This window comes from Carassius gibelio, chromosome B3 (genome assembly GCF_023724105.1).
Source record: "Carassius gibelio isolate Cgi1373 ecotype wild population from Czech Republic chromosome B3, carGib1.2-hapl.c, whole genome shotgun sequence".
Lineage (NCBI taxonomy): Eukaryota > Metazoa > Chordata > Actinopteri > Cypriniformes > Cyprinidae > Carassius > Carassius gibelio.
In genome coordinates this window covers 35,663,100-35,685,629 of record NC_068398.1, presented here as the reverse complement: position 1 = coordinate 35,685,629, position 22,530 = coordinate 35,663,100, and the positions used below count along the sequence as shown (strand labels likewise).

Genomic DNA, 22,530 nt, shown 5'->3' with positions numbered 1-22,530 from the left:
AAAGTAGCATATCCTACAGAAAAGCATTAAAAACTGCTAGATCTGATTACTTTTCTTCTCTTTTAGAAGAAAACAAACATAACCCCAGGTATTTATTCAATACAGTGGCTAAATTAACAAAAAATAAAGCCTCAACAAGTGTTGACATTTCCCAACACCACAAAAGTAATGACTTTATGAACTACTTTACTTCTAAAATCGATACTATTAGAGATAAAATTGCAACCATTCAGCCGTCAGCTACAGTATCACATCAGACAGTGCACTATAGACCCCCCTATAGGAACAGTTCCACTCATTCTCTACTATAGGAGAGGAAGAATTGTATAAACTTGTTAAATCATCTAAACCAACAACATGTATGTTAGACCCTATACCATCTAAGCTCCTAAAAGAGGTGCTTCCAGAAGTCATAGTTCCTCTTCTGACTATTATTAATTCCTCATTGTCATTAGGATATGTCCCCAAAACCTTCAAACTGGCTGTTATTAAGCCTCTCATAAAAAAAAAAAAAAAAAAAACACAACTTGACCCCAAAGAACTTGTTAATTATAGACCAATCTCGAATCTCCCTTTTCTGTCCAAGATACTAGAAAAGGTGGTATCCTCACAATTATATTCCTTCTTAGAGAAAAATGGTATATGGGAGGATTTCCAGTCAGGATTTAGACCGTATCATAGTACTGAGACTGCTCTCCTTAGAGTTACAAATGATCTGCTCTTATCATCTGATCGTGGGTGTATCTCTCTATTAGTTTTATTGGATCTTAGTGCTGCGTTTGACACAATTGACCACAGCATTCTTTTGCATAGACTTGAACACTTTGTTGGCATCAGTGGAAGTTCATTAGCATGGTTTAAATCGTACTTATATGACCGCCATCAGTTCGTAGTAGTGAATGAAGATGTATCATATCGATCACAAGTGCAGTATGGAGTACCTCAAGGCTCAGTACTAGGGCCGCTACTCTTCACGCTTTATATGTTACCCTTGGGAGATATCATCAGGAAACATGGTGTTAGCTTTCACTGTTATGCTGATGATACTTAGCTCTATATTTCCTCGCAGCCCGGTGAAACACACAAATTTGAAAAACTAATGGAATGCATTGTCGATATAAAAAATTGGATGACGAGTAATTTCTTACTGCTAAATTCAGAAAAAACAGGTGTTAATTATAGGGCCTAAAAACTCTGCTTGTAATAACCTAGAACACTGTCTAAGACTTGATGGTTGCTCTGTCAATTCTTCGTCATCAGTTAGGAACCTAGGTGTGCTACTTGATCGCAATCTTTCCTTAGAAAGCCACGTTTCTAGCATTTGTAAAACTGCATTTTTCCATCTCAAAAATATTTCTAAATTATGGCCTATGCTCTCAATGTCATACACATAACATACTAATAAGCTTTTAATATCCAAATCCGTTAAAGGATTTTTAGGCTGCATTAATTAGGTAAACCGGAACCGGAAACACTTCACATAACACCCTATGTACTTGCTACATCATTAGAAGAATGGCATCTATGCTTATATTTGTCTGTTTCTCTCTTGTTCCGAGGTCACCGTGGCCACCAGATCCAGTCTGTATCCAGTTCAGAGGGTCACTGCAGTCGCCCGGATCCAGTACGTATCCAGACCAGATGGTGGATCAGCACCTAGAAAGGACCTCTACTGCCCAGAAAGACAGCGGAGACCAGGACAACTAGAGCCCCAGATACAGATCCCCTGTAAAGACCTTGTCTCAGAGGACCACCAGGACAAGACCACAGGAAACAGATGATTCTTCTGCACAATCTGACTTTGCTGAAGCCTGGAATTGAACTACTGGTTTCGTCTGGTCAGAGGAGAACTGGCCCCCCAACTGAGCCTGGTTTCTCCCAAGGTTTTTTTCTCCATTCTGTCACCGAAGGAGTTTCGGTTCCTTGCCGCTGTCGCCTCTGGCTTGCTTAGTTGGGGTCACTTCATCTACAGCGATAACATTGACTTGATTGCAAATAAATGCACAGACACTATTTAACTGAACAGAAATGACATCACTGAATTCAATGATGAACTGCCTTAACTATCATTTTGCATTATTGAGACACTGTTTTCCAAATGAATGTTGTTCAGTGCTTTGACGCAATGTATTTTGTTTAAAGCACTATATAAATAAAGGTGATTGATTGATTGATCTGAAACAATGCTTAGTGAGGTGGTACATGTCAAAGTAACATCCACATGAATGGCAGGAACCAAGTTTTAGCAGGAAAACATTGAGCAAAGCATCACACAAGCTTGCCTTATGCCCATAGTGCATCCTGGTGCCATTTGTTATTAAGGTAAACGATGCACATGCACCTGGCCATCCACAGAATGTATTGCCCATTGTTGCCATTTTTGGCAGTGGACAGGTCAGCCTGGGCTGTGACCATCACCTGTGGATGTGATTTGACATGAATTGGAACATTCCCACTTCCTATTATTTTGTTCTCATGGACCTATACTGTGTTCTATTGTATATTGGTGAATCAAAATTACGGCTGATACTTTTTGATGTGTAGGCCTACCAGGAAAGCTACTTAAACAATAAGTAGCTTTCCTGGTAGTACTGGCTACGGCTAATTTAACCATAGACGGTTAAAATAGCCGCCTGCACCTAAAACCCGAGGGTCACATCAGGCCCGCTATGTCTATGATGTAATAAATTCAATAAACCTAATACTGCAAACTATCCTCAAGAAGGAAGAGGCCACAAAAACTGTCATGGAAGTGGGTATACAGTATTGTTCAAAATAATAGCAGTACAATGTGACTAACCAGAATAATCAAGGTTTTTCGTATATTTTTTTATTGCTATGTGGCAAACAAGTTACCAGTAGGTTCAGTAGATTCTCAGAAAACAAATGAGACCCAGCATTCATGATATGCACGCTCTTAAGGCTGTGCAATTGGGCAATTAGTTGAATTAGTTGAAAGGGGTGTGTTCAAAAAAATAGCAGTGTGGCATTCAATCACTGAGGTCATCAATTTTGTGAAGAAACAGGTGTGAATCAGGTGGCCCCTATTTAAGGATGAAGCCAACACTTGTTGAACATGCATTTGAAAGCTGAGGAAAATGGGTCGTTCAAGACATTGTTCAGAAGAACAGCGTACTTTGATTAAAAAGTTGATTAGAGAGGGGAAAACCTATAAAGAGGTGCAAAAAATGATAGGCTGTTCAGCTAAAATGATCTCCAATGCCTTAAAATGGAGAGCAAAACCAGAGAGACGTGGAAGAAAACGGAAGACAACCATCAAAATGGATAGAAGAATAACCAGAATGGCAAAGGCTCAGCCAATGATCACCTCCAGGATGATCAAAGACAGTCTGGAGTTACCTGTAAGTACTGTGACAGTTAGAAGACGTCTGTGTGAAGCTAATCTATTTTCAAGAATCCCCCGCAAAGTCCCTCTGTTAAAAAAAGGCATGTGCAGAAGAGGTTACAATTTGCCAAAGAACACATCAACTGGCCTAAAGAGAAATGGAGGAACATTTTGTGGACTGATGAGAGTAAAATTGTTCTTTTTGGGTCCAAGGGCCACAGGCAGTTTGTGAGACGACCCCCAAACTCTGAATTCAAGCCACAGTACACAGTGAAGACAGTGAAGCATGGAGGTGCAAGCATCATGATATGGGCATGTTTCTCCTACTATGGTGTTGGGCCTATTTATCGCATACCAGGGATCATGGATCAGTTTGCATATGTTAAAATACTTGAAGAGGTCATGTTGCCCTATGCTGAAGAGGACATGCCCTTGAAATGGTTGTTTCAACAAGACAATGACCCAAAACACACTAGTAAACGGGCAAAGTCTTGGTTCCAAACCAACAAAATTAATGTTATGGAGTGGCCAGCCCAATCTCCAGACCTTAATCCAATTGAGAACTTGTGGGGTGATATCAAAAATGCTGTTTCTGAAGCAAAACCAAGAAATGTGAATGAATTGTGGAATGTTGTTAAAGAATCATGGAGTGGAATAACAGCTGAGAGGTGCCACAAGTTGGTTGACTCCATGCCACACAGATGTCAAGCAGTTTTAAAAAACTGTGGTCATACAACTAAATATTAGTTTAGTGATTCACAGGATTGCTAAATCCCAGAAAAAAAAAATGTTTGTACAAAATAGTTTTGAGTTTGTACAGTCAAAGGTAGACACTGCTATTTTTTTTAACACACCCCTTTCAACGAATTGCCCAATTGCACAGCCTTAAGAGCGTGCATATCATGAATGCTGGGTCTTGTTTGTTTTCTGACAATCTACTGAACCTACTGGTAACTTGTTTGCCACGTAGCAATAAAAAATATACTAAAAACCTTGATTATTCTGTTTAGTCACATTGTACTGCTATTATTTTGAACAATACTGTAGTAAACTAGAAATGACAAGGAATTACAAGTACATGAAAATGCAACCTATGATGTAAAATATAATCCAGAGTAAAAACATAATGCAGAGATAGTGACAATGGTTTTGCCTGGGTACATATGGTGGTTACAATGGCAAAAAAAGCAGTTTGGATTGATTGATTGAATTGATTGAATATCTTTCATATCCCCAAGGGGCAATTTGGTTCACAACAAGGAGACAACACATACACATTCGCACAAAACACATAAAACCATAAGATAAAAGATAAAAACATAAATACACATGTACCTATCGTTTGTTGAGAAACCCAACAGCTAGTGCGACAAATGATCTCAAATATCTGTTGGACCTGGCACGTATGCTACTCTATGCTAGTTGCTAGGATAATCATGTTGGTTACTATGGTGGTTGCTAGGTTGACATGGTTTAATTGATGTTGATAGACAGAGTCTTATGAATGTTGATAGAAGAATACTCTTCTGTATTGTCAATGTGGTGAGTAATTAATAGTTTCTGTGTGCTTCAGCAGGTTGTATGGTGTCGTCAGACTCATCCTTCTTTGTTTTGGCTCTGTTTGTCTTTTTTTATTGATTGAATTTTCATTGTATTTGTGTATGATGACTTAGTGGTTACAGATAGTTGTGTATATATTTATTTTCTTCGAGGTTTTGAAGGCAACATTAGGTGTATGTGTGCAGGTCTATTGAGGCCTGCCCAAATGCCCAACTCCCCAGCCTAGTCGATACCAACTATTGAGACCTGGGTTCTCAGAGTATATTGACTGGCAGGCGTGTAGATGTAGATGTTTTTGTGTAGATGTTTATCATTTACTCAGTTTCTGTGTAAAAATCCTATATGTTGTAATGTATTTGTAATATACACTTTAGGTGGGCTATTTAAAAAGTGTTAGTACTATTTACAGTTCAATTATATTTTTAAAACATACACGCTGAGTGTGACGTCATATTGTGTGCTTACAAAGAAAATTGTCCACAGCTAAACCTTTCTTATATTTATGAAAGAACTTGAAAAATACCTCTTCTCAATAAAGTTGTCTGAAAACAAAAAAGCCTTAAAAACATTATCTGTTTGTAACTCCATTCCTTTTTTCAGTGTCATGTAATTCTCATAATTTGTTAATGTTTAATTTATATTATTTCTCCCATTGTTTTTTTTTTATTATTCTGATGTTATCTGTTATTATCTGTGTATTGTTTTAAGCATAATATATATATATATATATATATATATATATATATATATATATATATATATATATATATATATTGTCCACAGCTTCTATACTCCTGAGACTCACTGTCAGTGTTGTGTAAGTACAGGCTATAGGCAGGTTTTTTTTTTTGTTCATTTCTATTTCCTGTCTCTGTGCAGGCTCTTTATTGTATGACGGAGAACAGCGAAATAACCCCTTAATTTTAAGGCTTAATTTATGTCCCGTAGATCGGTCCGTTGCATTACGAATGAAAGCGGTATCAATAATGTCAAATATGTGATGTGCGGTCAAGTTCGGGTGTGTGTATACTGTTTTAAAAAGTATTCTCACCGATACACTTGTGATTCATGGAGTTTTAATGAGTTTATAGACATTCTTATTCACAATTGCACAATTTGCCCATTTCACCTTGACTTCCTCTTTTTCCTGAAAATACATGAAACAAGGAAAATATCACTTTAAACATATTTGCAAGAGCACAACATGCAGAACATGCAAGTGGACAGGAGTGCATTCAAAAGTGGTCACTTTAGTCTAACACATAGGGTAAAAAACACAAACATAGATAATGTTTGTGGAGTTGTCAGTTAATTCATTCAGATGAGTTCATTCATCTCTTTCGGAATTTCTTTCCAATTAATACTTACACCAGACAAGGAAAGAAGAATACCCTTACAATTAGTCCTTGAAAAAGTACTCAGGTCAGATGTGGAACAATATTGAGATTGTGAATGTTACTGTAATATCATCTGACACATTCCATTTGCTCAACACCACTGTTGGTCGGCTTTAACCAAACCTTTCATTAATTAACTTCAGCCTGTGCATCTTGCTTCACTCTGGCCACAGTTCACATGCACTGTCATCAAAATATGCTTGCACCCTACATGTTTTATGAATAGTATGTTACTTTAGTCTCTGAACTTAAATGAGAAATCCGGAACATTTTCGCACAGATCGAGGTCAGAAATGTTAAGAAAAAAAAATAGAAACAATATGTTTTGCCTATCTCGAGTTGCTACACCCAGCGCTACATCGAGAGCACTACACTCTGTGAACATGTACATGGGGGCTCATGGACATGCCCCCAGAGTGTAGCGCTGTGCTTGGTTGGATTAGCTGCTGGCTGTAGTAACTTGAGCTAGGTAAAACCAATTTTCCCTTGTTCTCAAGTTTCCCTTTTTTTCATACGGACAGTACTCGGTGACCACGAGAAATAGAGATCTATGTGAAAACTTGACAGATTTGTCCTTTAAAGCAACCCATAACAATTGTTTGACCTTAACATAACATTTTCAAAATCATTTTAATGGCAACCTCATAACATGACAAACGGCACTTTTGGCATTTTCAGAGCAGCCAAAATCAAAACAGAACTGAAGCAAGATGTTTACCACATTTAATTAGTTTTAGCTGAAATCTAACCTTTCATTTTACGCTTAGAGCTGCGTTTTGCAGCTGGAGGGAGAGAGAGAGGAGGACCCAGGTGTTGGAGGGAGAGAGGTGTAATGATGAGACAGAGACGTTCGGATCCATGTGCAGAACTTTAATGAAGAATGGTCAGACAGGCAATGATCAGTAACGGCGTCAGGTATGTAGGGATAATCAGAGTCGAAACCAGAAACAAGCAGATGTCTCATGGGCACTCCATCTAATGATCGTGACATAGACGACCACCATAGTTGAACAGACATGACAGAGGCCCACCAGGGTGGAGCAGAGGACCCCCACAGTGGAGTTGATGGCACAGGAAAGCAAGTCTGGTCAGGTGGGACTGAAACAGTGAACATAAACAGGTTAATAGCGGCCTCCATGGCCGTGATGAGATGGTAGCTGGCCTCCGTGGCCATGACAGGACAGACAGAGAGTTGGTGTATGGTCTCCGTAGCCCTGACCGGAATGAATGACAGCTCATTGACGGCCTCCCTGGCCGTGACAGGATAGGACGAGAGCTCTGAGATGTGACGAGGCTCTGGTAGATCTGTGGTGATTTGACTGGGTTCATGAAGATCAACTGTGACTTGACTTGGTTCACGGAGGTTAATGGTGACTTGCCTTTGCTCATGAAGATCATTGATGACTTGACTTTGCTCATGAAAATCGTTGGTGACTTGATTTGGTTCCTGAGGATCAACTGTGACTTGACTTAGTTCACGGAGGTTAATGGTGACTTGACTTTGCTCATGAAGATCATTGGTGACCTGACTTTGCTCATGAAGATCATTGGTGACCTGACTTTGCCCATGAAGATCATTGGTGACTTGACTTGGTTCCTGAGGATCAACTGTGACTTGACTTAGTTCACGGAGGTTAAGGGTGACTTGACTTTGCTCATGAAGATCGTTGGTGACTTGACTTGGTTCCTGAGGATCAACTGTGACTTGTCTTGGCTCATGAAGTTTAACTGTTGTTTTACTTGACTCTTGGGTGTTAGAGGTGACTTGACCCATCTCTGGATGGTCAACGGTGACCTGACTAGACTCCGGGAAATCGACGGGGACCTGATCAACGGTGACCTGACTTGACTCTGGAAAGTCGACGGGGACCTGATCAACGGTGACCTGACTAGGTTCAGTGAAATCAACGGGGACCTGATCAACGGTGACCTGACTAGGTTCTTGGAAATCAACGGGGACCTGATCAACGGTGACCTGGCTAGGTTCTGGGAAATCAACGGGGACCTGATCAACGGTGACCTGACTTGACTCTGGAAAGTCGACGGTGACTTGCCCTGACTCTGGAGGGTCATCGGTGACTAGCCCTGACTCTGGAGCGTCATCGGTGACTAGCCCTGACTCTGGAGGGTCATCGGTGACTAGCCCTGACTCTGGAGGGTCAACGAACACTTGACTCGACTCTGGAGGGTCATCGGTGACTAGCCCTGACTCTGGAGGGTCAACGAACACCTGACTCGACTCTGGAGGGTCCACTGGGAACTGAATTTGAGTTTGATTCCACCACCTCCTCTTCAGATGCTGGATGATCCCCCACCTCCTGCTCTGCTTGGTTTTCCTCCTCTTGCTCTACTCGGTTTTCTTCCTCTTGCAATGGATTTGGGTCCACCTCCTCAGGGACATCCTTTTCTTGAGCGACTAGTTCTGCTAAATTTTTATATTAAATGTTAATGACAATGTTGTAGAATCAGTGTAACCTATGGACTCGAGTCGCTTATTGCTTTTCTAAAACTGTTACTATAAATACCTGGCAAAGATTCATAAAGTAAGGCACAGCAACTAGAAATATAACGAGTTGTTCCTAGATAATCATTTTTCTGCCAATAAATATATTTCCTCTATCTGAATGGTTGCCAAGCAATGTCGTGACGCAGCTACTTTAACATTTGTATCAAGTTATAGTAGCCCAGTAATTTAGAACAAAATGCAGTCAAGGTGTATGTTTATGCTGCATTTTACAATGGCATTGAGTGCAATTCAGTCAATCACAATCAAGGACTGGAACTATCAGTTTTAGAAGTTGTACATATATAACATGACCGATACAGGTGCATCTCAGAAAATTAGAACAAAACAGTCCATTGTCCTAACCCAGATTGGATGATTAAATACTCAAAAAACCATTGCCAGTGTGTTTATCTAGTTAGCTGATTAGAGCTCTTCTCAGGTCGACATTTGACAATTTACAGCTCATGGAAATTAAAAACTCCACCATCTCAAAATATTCCAATAAAATACAATATACACTGTATAAAATCATCAAGATTAAAACAATCAAGAGCAAAAAAAAAAAAAAAAAAAAGCTTGGAAGATTCTACTGTACGTGTAATAAATGTAGAATATAAAGTTTCAAGTTTTGAAGTACATAGACTTACATTGATCTATAATGTTCCTTATAAATGTGTAAACATTGTCACTTTTGGGAGATACAGTAGGTTAGTTTGTTTTGCCACCTCAATGAGCTATACTAACATAAAGGTGGGTCTGACTGAGAAGGGTATGTATAATCTTATCTTACTTTAAAGATTTTAGGGTCACGCTGTACTTGGATAGTTTGCCCACACACTATCTATAGATGCTCAGATCACCTCACTATCTGTGGACAGTGTCTATATTTATGTTGAACATAAGTATGCATTACTGTGTTCATGTTGAAAATTTTAGGAAATCTTACTTCGTAGTAGGTGCTCATAAAGACTTTGCATCTTTTTAATAATTTTGGAAATCTCAGGATTCCCTGGGTTTCCAAGGCAATGTAATAGGTCAGCTGCCATTCCCCCTGTCCTGTTCTTATGTCCCAGGAATAAAATTGGATAATACTCCAATACGCTGAGTTTGTTAACCTGCAATAGCGATGAAATCAGGACACATATTTGGATTATAAACAATTATGCAGTTAGTGCCACTGTAGTAATACAATGACTAGACAATGAGATTATACAGACAATGTACTTATATAATGTTACGAATTACAGATCAATGTGATTGGTAAGGCTAGATCAATGAGTTTAAAGTTAATGGTGATTGTTTGTTTATCCTGGACCAATTAATTACAAGTGTATGTTCACTAAAATGGTACAATTGGAAACATTTTCAAATAGAGTGTACCCAGACCCTATCCACAAAGGGACACACCAAGTTTCCTGGCACAAGGGAGTGTTGTGTTTATTATTTTGTATTTATGTTTTGATTTGCTTGCTTCCTGGTTAATGAAGAGTTAGTATTGAACATTTTAAGTATGCTCCTTGATTTTCTACAAGGCTCCAGATTTGGGGAGGCAAATGTTGACATTAAATTTCATCATGTTCACTCTCTGGTTTTAGATGACAACCACAGGTGGAAAAACAGAAGGGCGAACCTGAGGAACCAAATGGAAACACATTGTTTTTTCCTAATACAACAATTTCTGACATCTTACCAGTGTGATACTCTCTACTTACTAAATCATGACATTCCTGCACATAAATTCCTTAACAATGTATAAGGAACAAGGCCTACTTTGTGATTATGTGATTGGAAGTTCATATAACAGTCTTATATTATAGGCATAGGCCTATGTGGTTTAACTGGATATGTAGGGCTAGACAGTAGAAAGAGAGTAAATCCAAAGTATAGAAGTTGGATACATTTTTCATGAAACCACATCATCTGCAAATGTTGCAAGTTAAACATTACTGTTATTATATACACAAACATGAGGTCATATATTGTATAGGCCCTACTAGTTGCTGTGCTTGTCTTGTTGGCTATAGTTTCATGGCTATAGTTTCTGTTTTGAGGGTAAGCTGCTTAATAAGCCTAATTCTGATGTTGGGGTAGTTCAGAAGTGGTAACAAAGATTAATCAGAAAGCCACTGTCCATGGTTCTGATCATAGACTAGTAGAGCTATGTTGTTGAGTTATTGTAATGTAGCATAATCATATTATATTTAAAAGCTTGGATTCTTGGGAATAGATACAAGACAATCTTCATCATATACAATATGCATACTGCTTTGCGTTATCAAAAATACCCTCCAGCCCTTGCGTATATGGAATCCCAAGGAATATGTGGATGCAAAGTATTGGTTCTTAAAATATCCACAAGAATCCATACAAATAGATTATCCAATATAAGTTGTGACTTTGTGTAGTCCATCTTATACAAACCCATTGAAACAGCCATGCCATGGCAAACATAGGCTCCCGATTTCTGTTTAATTATTAATGATTTAGTGTTGTGAATCTAGGCTATATGAGAACCTCTGAAATGCAATTCTAATACTGTACATGAACTGTTTTACCCATCATTTGAGAGGATTATACTTCTTACAGAAGGTTTCTTGAGCAGTGAGCCTTTTATTGCCAGTAAGCACTTTGGGAAACCTAAGTTCCTACTTGGAGTCTTGATAAGGACCTTGAGCAAAGTGCATGGGCATACTTTTACAAATAATTGTGTAAATTACTATTTTTTTATATATTTTTTATAAACAGCTTCACAAGACCTGTTGTCAGGCTGCAATTGTGTTTTTGAGACACTTCAAGTGATCTACATTGCAAAATATGGCTAGTTCAGAGATATCTAACATGTAGAAAGAAAAGGCAATAGAAACTACTTGGCCTTAGCTTTCCAAAAAGGTCAAGCTTTTATGTCATACTAACAATAGTCTATGTGGGAATGACTTACAGACAACTGAGCAGCCCTCAGTATTCTGCTCACATTTCTGTTTTTTTCTCACAGATTCAGTCCAGTTGGCGGGAACCTTTCTTTGGGGCTTTAGTGGGAAAAGACAGGCTTTACACGTGTTTTGCGGTAGGCGATTTGAGACCTGGCAGTTGGGGCACTTCAGAGTCTGTGGTTTTGTCATGTCTGCAAATGAAAATGACACATATATTATTGTAATAATTGTACAATAACTATATATATATATATATATGTATATATATATATATATATATATACAGTACTTACAGACATTATGCATATTGTATATGAAGAAGATTGTCATGTATCTATTCCCAAGAGTCCAAGCTTTTAAATGGTATATAATACGATTATGCTACATTACAACAACTCAACCACTCACAACATTATAACAGGTACCAGTATATATATATATATATATATATATATATATATATATATATATATATATATATATAGTACAGACCAAAGGTTTGGACACACCTTCTCATTCAAAGAGTTTTCTTTATTTTCATGACTATGAAAATTGTAGAGTCACACTGAAGGCATCAAAACTATCAATTAACACATGTGGAATTATATATGGAATTGTATACATAACAAAAAAAGTATGAAACAACTGAAAATGTCATATTCTAGGTTCTTCAAAGTAGCCACCATTTGCTTTGATTACTGATTTGCACACTCTTGACATTCTCTTGATGAGATTTAAGAGGTAGTCACCTGAAATGGTTTTCACTTCACAGGTGTGCCCTGTCAGGTTTAATAAGTGTGATTTCTCGCCTTATAAATGGGGTTGGGACCATCAGTTGTGTTGTGCAGAAGTCAGGTGGACACACAGCTGATAGTCCTACTGAATAGACTGTTAGAATTTGTATTATGGCAAGAAAAAAGCAGCTAAGTACAAGAAAACGAAATGAAGGTCAGTCAGTCCGAAAAATTGGGAAAACTTTGAAAGTGTCCCCAAGTGCAGTCACAAAAACCATCAAGCGCTACAAAGAAACTGGCTCACATGCGGACCGCCCCAGGAAAGGAAGACCAAGAGTCACCTCTGCTGCGGAGGATAAGTTCATCCGAGTCACCAGCCTCAGAAATCGCAGGTTAACAGCAGCTCAGATTAGAGACCAGGGCCCGGTTCCCCAAAACGTTCTTATCGCTAAGTAGTTCTTAACCTATTCCTTAACCTCTCCCTTAATCTTATGGCACGATTCCCGACACGTTCGTACGCTAAGTATATCTTCTGTAATTCACACTTTCATAAGGTTGGTCTGGACCATTCGTAAGCTCTCTCTTAGTTTTGTTTGAGCTCAAGACGCTACTGTACAGCAGTCTTTAGAAATCAGCTCAGTGCAGTACAAGTCAAATTTATGGTATGACAACAATGATTTTATGTTATGGACATTTTAACAATGGATACAATGGACAATGGATACAGGCCTATTTATGAAGTTGACTTTATTTGGTATCAGAACTAATATGGTGGTAATTAGCCTAGGCTATTTCGTAATGTAAAAGCGTTTAAATTGGCAATCACTTTTGATAATTAAAATCTGGCAAACAATTAGGCTCTAAATGGCAGCCAACTATGGCAGCAATCCAACGTGTCCTTTTATTGAATCAAAGATTGCGCCGGCCACGGAGCCGTTTAGTCCATGTAAAATAAAATGTATTCTGCAAAACTTCAGCCCTTTTGACATTTCGCCTGACGTGGCTATATTTAAAAAGTTTCGCCTCCCAAGACAACAAATTTTGGAGCTACTGGACCTTCTCAGACCTGCGCTTGCCAGGCTAATGCGGCGGAATTTCGCTTTATGCCCTGAAGTCCAGCTGCTTGCAACACCTTTTGCTAAAGGTAGCTTCATCGAGGTTGTGGGAGAGGGCTACGGACTAAGCAGGACCTCTGTGTGGAGGTGCGTCCACACTGTCACCAACGCCATTCTGCGCCATGCCGGGGATTACATCCGGCTGCTGGCAACACGCCAGGAGATCCAGGAGGTGCACCAGGGCTGTCATGCCATTGCTGGCATTCCCAGAGTCTTGGGCCTGGTGGATGGCACACTCAGCCCTATCGCCAATCCATCAGTGCTTGATACGGCGTACATATCGCAAAAGGAATACGCGGCCATAAACGTCCAGGTTATAGTGGACCATAGGGCTGTGATCTCCGACCTGTTGGCAAGGTGGCCAGGCAGCACCCATGACAGTTTTGTCTGGGCCAATTCTGCCTTGGGTGAACAAGCAGAGAGAGAGGGGTTTGGTCAGAGCCTGTTCTTCGGGGATAGTGGATACCCTCTGAGAACATACTTATTCACACCACTGTCCAACCCACAGACTCGGGCTGAAAGAGCCTACAATGCTGCACACGTTCGCACACTCAATATTTTTGAGTGTGCATTTTTCATCTGGAAGCTGCGCTTTCGGTGCCTGCACAAGTCGGCAGGAGGACTGCGACTGAAGCCTCACAGCTCTTGCGCAGTTACGGTGGCAACGGCAATACTCCATAACATGGCTGTGCGTGGAGGCGTACCTATTCCGGAGGAGGAGGAAGAAGTGGAAGCGGTTGAGGAGGAAGATGAAGAGGGAGAAGTTGAGGTCCTTTATCCTCCACAGATGGCTGCCCTGCACGCTGCCGGGGGTTGAAGCAAGGCAGCTTTTGATTGCAAATGTTTTTGGTTGACTTGTATTTACTTTTTGGATTAACTTGCTGAGCTATCATTAGCCATCATCCATGATTGAATGGATTTTTCTTTTGATTCGTATTATAATGGAATTTTTAGTTTTCAGAAAAAATGGGAGTTTCAAACCTTGCATCCATTAAATGTTCTGTGTGTGATTTGAATTATTTACTCTTATCACGTTAGAATTTCTGAGTCAAAAGTTGACATATGCCATATCTTCATTCATTTATTGGGCATTGAACGCAGGTCACATGGTTGTCAGAGGATTCCCTTTCGCTGCTTTGCCTCATGCATAGCTACACGTCGTCAAACACAGATAATGTACATTACAAACTAATGTCTTTACCAGCCTCTTCAAACGAGTCTTTATATCTGAATTTACACTTAGATTGACACTGTTTAATTTTACTTGTGGATAAATAATGTATCTCATAGATAAAGCAAGATTTGATGCATAGGTTTCCAATGGCAATAAAGAATCAGTTGTTGACTCATTAAGGATGACAGAATGACATAACATCTTGTTGATGATCAATTATTTTTAATGAAAATGCACATACAAACAGGGACACGGTCACTGGTGTGACTGTTGCTCAGCATCTTTTAAAGACAAACTCTGTGAGGAAAGGATAGGAACATCAAAATCTATAAACCAAGAACAACTGGCTCACCTTCAGCTGGCAGCAAGATTGGCACGGAGATTGAGGGCCTGTTGAATTGGGCCTCTGCTAGGGCATGCTGCTGCTTGGCCAGTTCCAGCTTGGCTCTCTTCAGCTCCAGAGACTGGCGAGTGAGCACATTTGCTTCGGTAAACTGGCGCCGAATGTCCTGCAACATGACCAACTTCTCCTTTTCAAGGTTCACCAACTCTTCGCTACACCGACATGGTGAGATTATGGAGCAACGTCGTGGTGTAGTGTAGCGAAGTCCTGGCGAAGACATGTGTATGGGAGGTGGTGGCGTAGTGCACCCTTCCGGCCTGGTGCTGCCAGGTGAGGAGAGTGCTGCTAGTGGCTTGGTGTCTGGGGAGCATGGCACATTGGGGGGGTGGCGATGATCTGGAACATGAGGCCTGTTCAGCGTCATCTCTTCTAACTTCAATCCCCCCAGGGATTCCATGTGAGGCTGTGTCTCCCATGATCGCCAGTGCCTTCTCCTCATGTGCTGTTAATGGTTGCAAGGAACTCGCTCGGTCTCTACGGACAGCAGAACCTCTCACCTTCACCTGGCTTGAAAAATCATGCCAATTTTTCCTGACGTCCTGCCAGGACCTTTGGTGTGCCTGATCCGCAAGCAGCCATCTTCCTTGCTATGTCACTCAATAGCTCTTTTTTGTTGCGGTTGCACAAGTTACTCAGAAAGCTGGAAAACAGTGTCACCTTGTGCAAGCTCACCTCATCCAGCAAAACATCAAGCTCCTCTGACGAGAAGCTTGGTGCCCTTTTTTTTACGTTGCTTCCCCACCATATTCTGTATCTAACTCTCTCTCTCTGTTCATTGTAGATAGGTTGCTTTTTATTGAAAAAAAAATAACCAATGGCAATCAATACCGCATTAAACAGAAGTAACTGCAGCTGCTTGCCAATCAATTCTGATTGTAAAGTACCTTGCCATTAATATAAAAGTGTATTACATAATCTTTATAAGTCGTTAAACCCATATCAAGAAGCGGCACAAGTGGCACAACGGGATAAGGAGGGTGAATGATTAGCGAGTGATACCCGGTTCGTCTACCCATCACAACATATCGTGTGAACATATTACTGACCATTTGATAATTTAGTTTATAGTCCATATTTTACTGATAACTTAAACTATATTAAAATAAATGTACTGTAATAATTTCAGGAATGTTTCATTTTCATAGAGCGTGTTGTCTTTCTTAACGCTGTATTGCACCTTCGCGTGAAGTGGAAAATCGATTCCTGAGCAATCAATGCCAACTAATTCAGCACCCTCACTTTGGACGGCACTCTTGTAACATCGGATGTAAGAGGCAGCATGCTAAGAAGCTTCCTAAGGGACACTTCGGGGAACACACTTAGGAACAAACAACTTTGGTAAGATATATCTTTTGAGGTCTTCTTAGCGCGCTAAGAGTGAGCGTTATCGGGAAACCGGGCCCAGGTCAATGGCACACGGAGTTCTAGCAGCAGACACATCTCTAGAACAACTGTTAAGAGGAGACTGTGTAAATCAGGCCTTAATGGTAGAATATCTGCTAGGAAACCTCTGCTAAAGAAAGGCAACAAGCAGAAGAGACTTGTTTGGGCTAAAGAACACAAGGAATGGACATTAGACCAGTGGAAATCTGTGCTTTGGTCTGATGAGTCCAAATTTGAGCTCTTTTGTTCCAACTACCATGTCTTTGTACAATGCAGAAAACGTGAACGGATGGACTCTACATGCCTGGTTCCCATCGTGAAGCATGGAGGAGGAGGTGAGATAGTGTGGGGGTGCTTTGCTGGTGACACTGTTGGGGATTTATTTAAAACTGAAGGCATACTGAACCAGCATGGCTACCACAGCATCTTGCAGCGGCATGCTATTCCATCCGGTTTGTGTTTAGTTGGACCATCATTTATTTTTCAACAGGACAATGACCCCAAACACACCTCCAGGCTGTGTAAGGGCTATTTGACCAAGAAGGAGAGTGATGGGGTGCTGCGCCAGATGACCTGGCCTCCACAGTCACCGGACCTGAACCCAATCGAGATGGTTTAGGGGTGAGCTGGATCGCAGACAGAAGGCAGAAGGGCCAACAAGTGCTAAGCATCTCTGGGAACTCCTTCAAGACTGTTGGAAAACCATTTCAGGTGACTACCTCTTGAAGCTCATCAAGAGAATGCCAAGAGTGTGAAAAGCAGTAATCAAAGCAAAAGGTGGCTACTTTGAAGAACCTAGAATATGACATATTTTCAGTTGTTTCACACTTTTTGTTATGTATGTAATTCCACATGTTTTAATTCATAGTTTTGATGCCTTCTGTAATGGGGCTGTTCTAGGTGGGGATTGAACCCGGGTCTGTTTGGTCCAAAGTCACTGAATTAATGGATTGAGCTAACTCCCCACTAAATGAATCCAAGAGCAGGGATGGTCAAATGGCCAGGAGTCGTGGGTCTTCAACAAGACAAAACTTTACTAATAAAAAGTGCAACAAAACAAGAGAAGCTGTGCTTCCAAAAAACAGTACAAAGAAAAATAGACACAAGTGTCCAAAGACTAAAACTTAAACTTTGACAGACTTAGCTTGCAACAGGTAACATAGGCTCAAGACTGAACAATAAGGCATGGCACAAACACACTTAAATAGGGCAAGACACAGGTGTGAGGCATCAGGCATAATGAGTGGTAGTGTTCAGCAGGAGTCTGGTGAGGGTCGCCACCTGCCGACCAGGAGGAAAATAGCAGTCCTGTTAAGGATTCCTTACAGGAGTCCCCCCTCTAAGAACGGCTCCTGACATTCACTTGGTGGAGTCTTTGGGTGCGACGAAAATCCGTGATGAGCGTAGGGTCCAGAATGTCTCGAGCAGGCACCCATGAGCGCTCCTCTGGGCCGTAACCCTCCCAGTCGACCAGATACTGTACTTTCACTCTGACCTGATGAGAATCCACCAACCTATGCACAGTCTAAGCTGGTTGTCCATCGACAATCCGGGCAGCTGGGGCAGTCTTGTGAGCTGGGGACAGAGAAGAACCAACAACAGGCTTTAGCCGAGAGACATGAAACGTTGGGTGAATCCTTATGGACCTTGGCAGCTGTAAAAAGGATCTTAAAAGGACCAATATAACGTGGAGCCAGTTTGCGAGATTCCACCCGCAGAGGCAGATCTCTGGTTGCAAGCCACACCCTCTGACCCAGACGAAGCACTGGTCCCAACCTCCGATGCCGGTTCGCCTGCCTCCGCTCTTGTTGAGTTGCCTTCAGTAAAGCTGTCCAAGCCTTTTTCCAAGCCTGTTGACAAAGGCGAACTAGTTGAGCAGCAGCAGGGACACATACCTCTGGCTCCTGTCCAGGGAACAAAATGGGAGGGAAACCGTACTGGCACTCAAAAGGGGACATGCCTAAGGAAGAATGGTAGAGAGTATTATGTGCAAACTCTGCCCAGATTAATCGAGAGCTCCAAGTGGTCTGATTGTCTGCTGCCAAACATCTCTAAGTTTTCTCGATCTCCTGATTCACCCTCTCTGTTTGCCCATTAGACTGGGGTGAAAACCAGATGACAGACTGATGTCAGATCCAATGAGACGACCAAAAGCCTTCCAGAACCGGGAGGTGAACTGGGAACCTCTATCAGAGACAATATCCTGGGGGAATCCATGAATCCTGAACACATGCTGCATTAGGAGCTCTGCAGTCTGGCTAGCTGTGGGAAGTTTGGGTAATGGCAGGAGGTGACAGGCTTTAGAAAATCTATCCACCACCACAAGAATGACAGTATTACCTTGGGATTCAGGCAGACCTGTGACATAGTCCAGAGATATATGCGACCAAGGATGTTTAGGGATAGGTAGAGGATGCAGTAGTCCTTGAGGGTGGGTTCTGAGCTCCTTGTTCTGGGCACACACAGTGCAAGCGGCGACAAAATCATGGACATCCCTTTGCAACTTTGGCCACCAAAATCTCCTCTGGATGAGCTTGCAAGTTCTAGAGGACCCAGGGTTACCAGAGGGGAGGGATGCATTTGCCCACTGCAACACATCAGAACGTAAGCGTGCTTGGCGGGAATTCAGTCTCTTGGCCTCCCGAATGTAGGTTAGGTTTCTGTGGTCTGTCCAGATGAGGAACGGGTGCTTGGCCCCTTCCAACCAATGCCTCCACTCCTCCAATGCCACCTTTACTGCCAACAGCTCTCGGTTTCCAATATCATAATTCTTCTCTGCCGCAGTTAGTCGTCGAGACAGATAAGCGCATGGTTGAAGTCTGTTGTCGACCCTGGCTCTCTGGGACAAGACTGCCCCTACCCCTACATCAGAAGCGTCAACCTCCACCACAAAGGGCAACTCTGGGTCTGGAAGGGTTAAGATAGGGGCAGATGTAAAGAGTTTCTTGAGCTTGTTAAAAGCTTGATTGGCCTTCTCAGTCCACATGAATGATCGGGCAGACTTCTTGGTGAGTGTGGAGAGAGATTTTGCAACAGAGCTGAAGTTTCTAATAAATCTTATATAAAAGTTTGCAAACCCAAGAAAACGTTGTACCTGCTTCACGGAATTAGGTTGAGGCCATTCCTGCACTGCTCGCACCTTGCCAGGGTCCATCTGGATGTTGTCCTTGGAAATGATGAAGCCAAGAAATGGGGTTGAAGACACATGAAATTCACTCTTTTCAAACTTGACGATGAGGCTGTGTTTAAGTAACTGGGAAAGGACCTGTCGAACATGTTGAATGTGTTCTTGGTAGTTGCGTGAGAAAATAAGGATATCGTCAAGGTAGACAAAAACAAACTTGTTCAGCATCTCCCGCAAGACATCATTAATCAGCGCCTGGAAGACATTGGGGCATTGATCAGGCCAAAGGGCATTACTTTGTACTCATAGTGGCCCGTCGGGGTGTTGAAAGCGGTCTTCCACTCATCCCCTTCTCGAATCCTGACCAGATGGTAGGCATTTCGGAGATCTAATTTGGTGAATATGGTGGCACCTTGTAGGATCTCAAGTGCAGAGGTCATCAGGGGCAGGGGGTAGCGATTCTTAATGGTGATGCGGTTGAGACCCCTGTAGTCGATGCAAGGCCTGAGGTCACCATCCTTCTTCTCAACAAAGAAAAACCCTGCTCCAGCAGGTGAGGTTGAAGTACAAATAAAACCATTATCCAAGGCTTCCTTGAGGTACTTCTCCATAGCGGTCCTCTCAGGGGCAGAGAGAGAGTAAAGCCTACCCCGCGGTGGGCATGCTCCAGGAACCAAGTCTATAGCACAGTCATATGGTCTGTGAGGGGGAAGGGAGGTGGCTCGGGACTTGCTGAAGACTTCCTTGAGGTCAGCATACTCTGGAGGAACTCTGGACAGATCAGGGAGACACACAGGAGGCATAATACTCTGGGTTTTCGAAATGGGAAGCTGCAGTGCATCCGTGGCCTGGGGAACTTGAGGCGACTCAGGGTGAAATGCTGGGCACTTCGCAAGGGCAGATTTAAACTGAGATACAGGTAGCTCTTGAGTATCAGACCTGTCTGTTTTGAGATTGGCAGGGCACCTGGATAGTGTCGACATTGGCTCTGGGTATACCTCCAGTTTCTCAGTAGAACGGCAAAAAGAAAGAGCAGAAACACAACAATTAGTTCCCCAACCTTTAACTACGCCTCTAGACCAGTCAATATTTGGGTTGTGACAAGTTAGCCATGGAAATCCAAGAACTAAAGGGAGTTCTGGTAACTGGATAAGAAAAAACTGTATTAGCTCCTTGTGACCCCCAACTTCAGACTGAATAAACGAAGTGCAGTGACTAACCTGTCCCGACCCCAGAGGTCTGCCGTCGAGAGCTGTGATGGTTAGAGGTTTCTGGAGGAGCATGGAAGGAATGCCCAAACGTCTGGCTACATCAAGATCTAAAAAGTTCCCAGCAGCCCCATAGTCAATGAAAGCACCAAGCTGGTGATTCTGGTTGTTATGGAAGATGGTGGCTTGGATAGTAACTCCAGAGGTTGTAGGATGAGGGAAGATATTTACTCTCGTTCCAGTTCCCCCTTTCCTGGACGAGAACTGGCTTTTCCCGACAATTCAGGACAGTTGGAGCGGAAATGGCCAGACCTTCCACAGTACAGACAGCGTCGCTCCCTCATCCGTCGATCCCTTTCAGTCTGGGTTAATCTTGTTCGACCCAGCTGCATGGGTTCCTCCAGATCACTGGGTTTCCCGAGTGGTTCAAAAGTATTGGAAAATTCCTGAGGACGATACACACTGGTTTCCCGACGTCGTTCCTGTTGTCGTTCTCGGAGACCATGATCTATTCGGATAGCCACCTCAATTAAAGATTTCAAATCCGGAGAGGGGTCTCTAAAAGCCAACTCATCCTTAAGTTCCGGAGACGAGGCCTGGTGGAATGTGGCCCTTAAAGCTCGCTGGTCCCAGCCACTCTCTGAAGCTAGGGTACGAAACTCAATGGCAAACTCTGCCACACTTCGAGTGCCTTGAAAGAGTCGAAGCAAACAGTAATCCACATCACCTGTGCTGGCTGGATGGTGGAAGACTTTCTTCATTTCAGCAATTAAGCTGCTACTGTTTGCAGTGAGTGGTCCCTGTTGGTCCCACAAAGCAGAGGCCCAGTCTAAAGCCTTGCCAGTAAGAAGGGTTATGATGTAAGCAACTTTGCTACTCTCTGTGGGGAAGCTGCCAGGTTGTAACTGAAATACTAGGGTGCATTGAGTGACGAACCCACGACACTTCTCGGGACTATCATCAAATCGTTCTGGTGCTGGTAATTTAGGTTCTGACAGGGCGGCTACCACTGCTTGAGAAGGATTACCATGTGACAGCTGAGGCTCTTGTGAAGAAGAAGCTGGAGCTTGAAGATTTAAACTTTGAAGAATCTCAGTAAGGATCTGCTCATGTTGCTGAATGGCAGCAGCTTGGCCTGATATGGCAGACAGAATGCGATCCACATTAGATGGTGGTGGACTCTCCTCCGCTGGATTCATGTTTTCTGGTTCAGTCTTGCTGTAATGGGGCTGTTCTAGGTGGGGATTGAACCCGGGTCTGTTTGGTCCAAAGTCATTGAATTAATGGATTGAGCTAACTCCCCACTAAATGAATCCAAGAGCAGGGATGATCAAATGGCCAGGAGTCGTGGGTCTTCAACAAGACAAAACTTTACTAATAAAAAGTGCAACAAAACAAGAGAAGTTGTGCTTCCAAAAAACAGTACAAAGAAAAATAGACACAAGGGTCCAAAGACTTAAACTTAAACTTTGACAGACTTAGCTTGCAACAGGTAACATAGGCTCAAGACTGAACAATAAGGCATGGCACAAACACACTTAAATAGGGCAAGACACAGGTGTGAGGCATCAGGCATAATGAGTGGTAGTGTTCAGCAGGAGTCTGGTGAGGGTCACCACCTGCCGACCAGGAGGAAAATAGCAGTCCTGT

At 42.1% G+C, this 22,530-nt stretch overlaps 1 protein-coding gene across 2 annotated transcripts in view; it reads right to left on the bottom strand.

Annotated features, from left to right (window-relative positions):
- Positions 1-22,530, bottom strand: part of LOC127953394 (zinc finger protein 501-like) — a 485,311-nt gene that overhangs the window by 358,054 nt on the left and 104,727 nt on the right. The window lies entirely within an intron of this gene.